This window comes from Charadrius vociferus, unplaced genomic scaffold, assembly GCF_000708025.1.
Source record: "Charadrius vociferus isolate BGI_N301 unplaced genomic scaffold, ASM70802v2 scaffold1451, whole genome shotgun sequence".
NCBI classification, from domain to species: Eukaryota; Metazoa; Chordata; class Aves; order Charadriiformes; family Charadriidae; genus Charadrius; species Charadrius vociferus.
Genome location: NW_009646629.1, coordinates 47,584 through 55,291, shown reverse-complemented (window position 1 = coordinate 55,291; position 7,708 = coordinate 47,584). Strand labels below are relative to the sequence as shown.

The 7,708-nt window shown below is 54.8% G+C and overlaps 1 protein-coding gene across 1 annotated transcript in view; it reads right to left on the bottom strand.

The window, feature by feature from the left end:
• Positions 1-5,505, bottom strand: part of ZNF687 (zinc finger protein 687) — a 24,799-nt gene extending 19,294 nt beyond the window's left edge. Inside the window, exon 1 of the mRNA XM_009888076.1 lies at positions 5,445-5,505. The gene's annotated coding sequence lies outside the window, so the exon portion shown is untranslated. The remainder of the gene's footprint in view (positions 1-5,444) is intronic.
• Positions 5,506-7,708: the final 2,203 nt, after the last annotated feature.

The window sequence follows — 7,708 nt, the reverse complement described above, 5'->3', positions numbered from 1 at the left end:
ACAAAACAGGTTTCCCAGCCTGCCCGGCAGCGTTCGCATCCTCCCCTCCACCCGAAACCCAAAGCAAAAATCCTCCATATTCCTGGAGAGGCTCTTCCCTATCTCCAGGTGCTCCCTGGCCCTTTCCAGGGAGCTCCGGGACAGAGAGGGGTCTGCACTCACTGAAGCCGCAGCCCCTGCGGTCCCCTGAAGTTGGACGGACAGGGATCCACCACGCCAGGGAAAAGGGAGCGAGAATCACCATGCTTCACCGTTTGTAAGGTCGGGGCAGCCCAAGGACACTGTGGGGCTTTGAAACACACTAAGAATCTCACAGGCAAGATGTTAGAGAGGGAAAATACGTGCCGGGGGAGCAGAGACCACCCCTCCAGCCCCTCTGAAGGACAGCTGCCCTCCAGCAAGGCAAAAGGTGCGGGGTCTCTGCTTTTAGGGTTCTTCAAGATCTCGCAAAGGGGGAAAGGTCCAAGTCAAACCCCAGAAGCACCCAGAGGCCTGAGCTGACCCGTACCCCCTTACTTCACCTTAACGGGGCCGTTGAAACTTCAACAGCTCAGTTAGAAGCAGCCATCGAGGAGGTAAGCTCATGACAAAGCAAGGCAGCATCTGGGGAGTTTCATAAGCCCTCATCTCCGTGCCAAATCCCCCAAGCTCCTCCTGCTCCGAGCGAAACACACACACAAGATCTGATGTTCCCAGCTTTGGGAGCTCAGTTTCCCTTTTTCCAGCAGGGAAGCTGCCGTCTGCAGCCTGACGTCCACTTGGACCTAAGGAGAAACCCTCTGATGGGTGCCAGGCTCAAAGCACACGGGACACAAACACCTGAGGGAGGTCTCAAGACCAGTTGTCCCCAGTTTAGAAACCCAGAGCTAACCGAAGCCGCTCAACAGCGCAAGCAGCAGAGCAGGAACAGGCGCTCCAGGTCCATCCATGTCAGCCCTTCCCTTCACCTGGCCGGCAGCACGGAGGCAACAGCAGATCCTGCCGCATCGCAGAGAGGTGCGAGGCCCGTCCCTTGCTCGGCAGCAAACTTCCATCTCATTTCTCACACAATCCGGGCCGCTCTCCTGCCCAGCACAGCCTCCACCTGCCACATCCAACTCTTTCTTCAGCTGTTTTCCAGGGTTATTGCTAGCCAACAGTATCGTTTTCTCCCAAATGCCCAGCTCCGCTTGATTTACCGAGAGCGTGGGGGAGAGACATTTGCTTCAGGCTTTCCAAAAAAGAGCTCGCACCTCCTGGTTCAGACCAAACAAGGAAAGGATCACCCCCAAAAGAAACATTTTTAGCACACGCTTAGAAGGGGAAAAGATGCTGGAGGAGCAGCTAGCGGGGGCTTGAGCAATTGCGGCCTCGGCGCAGCAAGGTATAAAATGCTTCCAGTACAAAATCCAGGCGCTCGGCGGCTCCGGGAACAAAGTCTGCACCGAGGAACACCCTCCTGCTCGGTGCGCGACGGCCGCCCCCTCCCTGGGGTCTCGTCTCCCCCCATGTTAAGCAGCAAATAACACTGGGCAGGGCTTATCTGCTCTCAAGGCACGGGCACCCGGTGCTCCCACACGGACGTGCCCCTGGCAGCCGTGTGGCCCCCGCACAGGCTTTGGGGTCAGGGGGTGTTTTGGGATGCCCAGAGCGGCTGTCGCAGCCCCCCTGTGTGTTTCCAGCCGCACAGGCTGGACCCAAAAGCAGCCGTGGCTGCGGGATTTAAGGGGAAAAAAAAAAGAGACAACGATGCCGTGATCCTGGCAGAGTTTGCTCCAGCACTTCAGGCTTTTTTTTTTTTTTTTTTTTGCTGTTTATTGAACGTGAATGTGCGTGGATACCCACAATAACAGCAAACAAACGCTGGTGCCGAAACGGCTCCTGGGGGTGATGATCTGATGACCTGCTCTGCACGGAGCAGCTCGCGGCCACGCTTCCTGGCATGTCCCATCTCAAGACCAAGGGGACAAAAGGAGTGGCGCGATTCAATCAGGATTTGATGTCAATCGATCCCAGCACACCTGGACATATATATTCCCAGCAGCTGTTACCAAGGTGGGAAAGAACAGCCCAGCAGTACTGGTTTTGAGGGAAGCAGCCAGGCAGGTATTGCAGCCTCCAAACACGAGCATGGGCTCTGCTTGGACAGAGCCCCGCTGGGGATTCGCTTCCAGCCCGTTCCCTCCAACACCTCCCGCTGCACAAATTCAGCTTCTGCTGGAATCAAACACTCCCTCGGCACGGGGGCTGCTCTGAGAGACTCTTCTCCTCCTGGCCCGGTCCTCCATTTCCAGTGAGCTGAGGGCATGGTACCTTCCCGGGCTCGGCTGCTCTCCCCCTCTCCGATCACACCCTTCCGAGCCCTGAGCCCTCCTGCGTGGATGGTTTCAGCGGGGTCCGCTGTGGCAGATCCCCCCTCTCCTGCCAAGGTCTTGGGTGCTGAGCCTGCTCTGCCGCAGCAGCTGGTGGATAACCAGCGTGCTCTCAGAGAGCGGCGCGGACAGAAACCCCAACAGACCTGGCTCATCCCGCATCCAGAGGCTTTTGCGGCACGGCCCCGAATGACAGACAGGGAGAAGGGGCACGGTGGGATACTTGGCAGCTCTCGCCAAGCCTGGCTATCTGTTCACCGACAGACAGAGAGAGAACGGTCACTTTAAGGCACTCCAAGAGTTTAATCATTAATTTTTCCCAATGAAATCTACTGCCTCTCGGGGAGGCAAGCTGCCTTGCCCCAAGCTGAGTGTGCGCCCTGCTGCTGACATGCCTTGGGAAGGACTCCCTCTGTGTCGATCTGTCCTTCCTTCCTTCCCCCTTTCCTTTTTAATTCGCTTCTAGCACATGAAAAGGCTCTCTGGGGGTACCAGGTAGAAAATAATACTCTGCCAGGGCGCTCGATGGGCCATTTGAAACCCTCGGCATTGTTTTCCCTGCTCCAGGCGGCAGCAGGGGATTAAAACTTCAGCCATTATGCGCATGTTTTGTGCTCCATTGTGCTCCGCTCAGCCGTCCCTCAGCATTAACATCTAAACAGGTCGCACAGTCCAGCCCAGAGCGGGGTCTGGGCATCTCCCCAGCGCCGCAGCTTCGCCAAGACCTGCTGTCCCATCCTCCCGCACGCCCAACCACCGGACCCTGCACCAGAGCTGAGCGAGCTGGACGTTTGCGCAGGTCAAGCAGGAACGGAGGAGAAACGCAGGGCACTGGCAGCGGTTTTCTGACGGTCCATGGCAATCCCATCGCCTGCGGTTCTCCCGTGTGGTGTGGCAAAGCCGTCTCTGCCAGCCAGGAGTATGGCAACAGCGGGATCCCTTCCCGAGGGGATCAGGCAGACCCTTCTCACCCTTGTTCTGGAATAAGCACGTCCACGATTACTGCAGCTCACTGCAGCACCCTTTGCAGAAAAACCCCAAAACCAAGGGCTGCAAACGCCTTGGCTGAACCAGCGGGCGAGCTGCGTGCCTGCACAAGCCGGCCAGCACTGTTTCAGTTCAGCTCGAGGAGGAGGAGGAGCGCCGCTTGAAAACCCTTTCCTGGCTCCATTTCCTACAGGAGAGCGAGCGGGCAGAGAGCTGGCGACAGCGCAAGGCCCAGCCTTTGCACGGGAGTTGCGCTGAGTCGGTAAGCCGGTGCGGCAAAGCACGCCGGCCCTGTCCGCCAGCACGGCGACGCAAACACGCCTCGCTCGGCTGCCCCCGACCGCATCAACGAGGAGAAATTATCCCCCAACAGAACTAGCCGCGACGATGCGAACGGCGTGGCAAATCCCAGCCTCCAAACCTGGAGCCGAGGCCGTCCCTGTGCCCGAACCCAGCCCAGGCACACCGAGAGGTTTTGCTGGCAGAACTCGCTCGGCGTGGGGTAGAAACCGTGGGAGGGGGAGCAAAGAGCAGGAAAATCCTACTCCAGACCAACAAACAAGGCCAGCAACTGCAAAAAACAAAAAACAACAAACCCAAAACAAAGGAGTTTTTCTGCGTTAGCACGACTTATTTCAGTCAGGCAGTATATATTTATTTCTATAAATAAATGATATAAGCTGTATCTGTGCAAAAGGGCTCGCCGGCTACGAACAAGGCGCCTGTGTTCCCAGAGCATCCGACGCAACCCAGCCCCATTCTGCTGGGGGAGGCCCAGCAGCGCTATTTCCCCCTCCTTTTTAAACACTGCCTCCCATTTCCCGCACACCAATCATCCCTGCTTTACAATCTAATAAGGAAGAAAATATTTCTTTTCCTCATCAAAAAACTCCCCCTTGCAGCATCCCCAGCTGCAGTCTGCCCACTACCTCCCATTTCAAGGAGGCGTGAAGTATGGAGGCTGAATTATTTGCTGGAGGATGGCCGTCAGTAGCTCTTGGGTTTAATCCTGTACAGACGTCCCCGGAAAAGAAAAAGAAACCACCACGTTATTCTCCGCAGCACGGCAACCCTCCCAAACAAGGGAGCAGCATGCGTCAGCCCAGGCTGCCCCATCCTTTCAAGCATCGTCTCCAAAAGCTCTGGGCAGAGGTTGGAGCTCCTCAGCGCCGCAGAGCTGAGCAAGACGGCCCCGGCTCACGCGAAGGGAAGGAAACAGCCTCCGTGCCGCTTTCAGTCTGAAGATGCTTGCCGCGAAGAGTTTGAACACAGATTTATGATTGCTGTAATTAAAGTAAATAAAAAATGTGCTCCCTTTATTCTGCATGCTTGCCCCATCCATCTAAGGTGGCTTCTTGGGGACCCCTCCCTGCTGTTTGGATCGCAAGTGGCAAGAACAAAACGACCCCAAATCTCCCTCCCACGCAAAGATAAACAGGAGAGAATAACATCTACACGGAAATAAACAGAAAGGGCTGGTGCCAAACCCAGAACCAGCAAGTATCAGCACTGAAACATCGTTTTTATCTTTCAATGGGTTTTGCGAGTCAGTGAGTCTTTAAAAGCAAAGAGGCGAATCTAAAATCAGCGGTGAAGGGAGGGGGGAGGAGATGGTCTCTCACCAACACGCAGCAAACACACAGATTCCCCCTGCCAGGATATGAATAGCTACCTCGCAGATTTCATTGAATTCAAGCAAAAAAAAAGCAAAAAAAAGATGCTTCATCAGGGAACGGAGCAGGAAACTCAGTTCTTCCCCGTCCCCCCATCCCCGCAATGGGGTGCAAACCCACGCAGAGGAGCCCGGCAGCCCGGTCCTGAGCTCCCATCCCGGCGCAGAGCACAGCTGCCACGCAGAGACGACACATCCTGACCGGAGGCTGGTTGGGGATTAAATTCCCATACGTTTAACAGAATTAAGTCTCTACCATCTGCTAACTTCTGGAGATATCAAAACAAACAAGTGGTGGACGAGATCCAGAAATCCCGACAATTTGGCCGGCCTGAAAAATTAAGTTTTTAAACACTGGCAGGCATTTTTGCAGCCATGATCGGCATAAAGTGGCCTCAATGTCATCGCGGGGAGGTTTTTGTTCCCAGATTTACCAGTATGACCAGGATCCACACTGGTGTACACAGACAAGGGCTTGGTGATTCCAGGCAGACATTTCACGGAAGAATGACCAGGATCTCCCCAGGCTTTCAACCTAACGACGCTCCCCTCACCTTCGACCGTTTCCAAGTCGTGATGAGCAGTTACCACTTATCTCCATCCCGGCGGGTTTCGTGCTATTTCATCACTTTGGGTTTTACAATGTAAAGTTTCTAAACTCAGCCAGGACACCCCGTTTATTCTAGCGGTATAAACAGAAAATCTGCCACGTAAGATGCCAAAAGGAAGGGAACACCGAGTTCCCTCGCTCCCATCGCATGCTACAACGGCCCCACGCCATAACTGCTCGCTTGCTATTAGTCTGTTATTATTTTTATAGCACCCAGATGTGTGCTTAGGTACTTGATGGTACAAATAAATTAAAGCCCTAGAAAATACCTTGCAGGGAGCAATCACACATTAGCAGAAGGAGGGATTAGACCCAGGAGAAACTAATCGGGGCGGAATAGACCCAGAAAACTAGAGACAAACGCAATTCCTGCAAGATGATGAGAGCTTCAGACGCTGTTGGTACTCCTGGTCATCGCAGGAGATCCTGAGCTACCTCCACAGTGGCACCACCTCTCCAACAGCCGCAGCCATACATTTCTGCACGGTCCCACTGGTTTAGAGTGGTCCCTATGGGGAATCGGGGCCCCCTCGCACAGACCAGGCTGCAGGATTAACACCAGGAGTAAAAGCTGGCAGAACTCACCGATCCTCCTGCAACTCCTGACAAGGAAAACTCAGGGGAAGAGAGTCTTTGGGAAGCACCTCCGTCAGTCCTCCCGCCTCTGCTCATGCCAGCACGGCCACATGTGGGGTGACGCATTTTTTTTCCTCCTCAGACACACTAAAAATACATCCTTTGAGGCAGCTGTTTCCACAAACAAGGCTCAATTCCTAATGCACTGTTAAAACCTACGTATGGAGGCTATCAAACTCCCCTACTCACCTTCTAGGGGAGTCTCTTTGAATTAAACTAATTGTGGGAAGATAATCACAGCCCCTAAGGGCTGCCCGTTACCCAAGCACAGGCAGACACCAGCAGTGACAAATTAAGGGACTTTACAGGGGCAGAGCCTGAGAAACAGGAGAATTGGGAAAAGAATCTGGGTTTGAAAGAAAACAACACATTGTTACTACCAACCCACTCTCCCTCTCACAAACCAAAATGCGCGAGGCTCTTAAGGAAGTGGCTGAGACCCAAAAGAAATAGCCTCACTGAAATGCTCTACTTCCCTGCAGAAGGTCTGCTCCCTGCCCCTTGGCCGCCTCCTCCTTCCCAGGACTTCAGAAAACACCCCCAGCCCAGGGCAAGCTCACTGCCCACAGTCCCAAAGCGAGCCAGCATCCCTCAAACCTCACTGGGCACCTCAAGAATTGACAGCAAGAACCTGCCGTTAGTCTTTGCTATTCCCAGTTTGTTCACTGTGGGAAGTCAGAGCAGACCTACAGCCCGATTCAGGATGGTGCCCACCTCTCCATGAGCCTTCTACATCTGGAACCACACCGGGCCCTCCTAGAGAGCTTCTCCATTCCTCCCAACCATCTCCAAAGAGGCAGACTGCTGTTACAGGACCAGAAAACACACAGGCTGCATTACCGAGGCTGCAACAGGATCCTCTCCACACCTCCCGTGTTCTCTTTCCCCACCAAAACCAGCATAATAGCGAGATTCCCTCCTCCCTAAACCATTTGGCAGCCGCAGCACTGTTCTTCCCAGGACGCTGGGGTGTGATAAGAGACCCACACGCCCCGTTCTCAAACACCATCCTCGGGACAGCGGTACCTAGAGAAGCCAGAGAGGATCTAGACAGCCCAAAGCCCAACCGGCTTCTTATTCACACAGCCACTCCTCAAAAACTGGAGGAGCAAGAAAACCCCCCTGGGAACTGGGGCCCCAAAACAAGATACCACCTTAACAGCAAGAGATATTACAGCTGAAGAAGTGGGGGGACCCCTGCCAGCCCCTCTGTGAGCCCTGTGCTGGAGGGGGAAGGCTGCCTGTCCCCCCCTCAGTCCCCCCAGGGCAGGGAGGAGGAAGGAGCTCAGTCCCAGGAGCTCTGCAAGGGAATGACAACAGTCCCAAATCCCAGAGATGAAGAGAGGAAGGGGACCAGGCCCACCCAGGAGCTGTGGGGGCACATGAACAGCCCCCCCAGCTGGAGAGGAGCTATGGGAGGTCTCACCCTGCCCCCAACTATGGGGAAGGGGG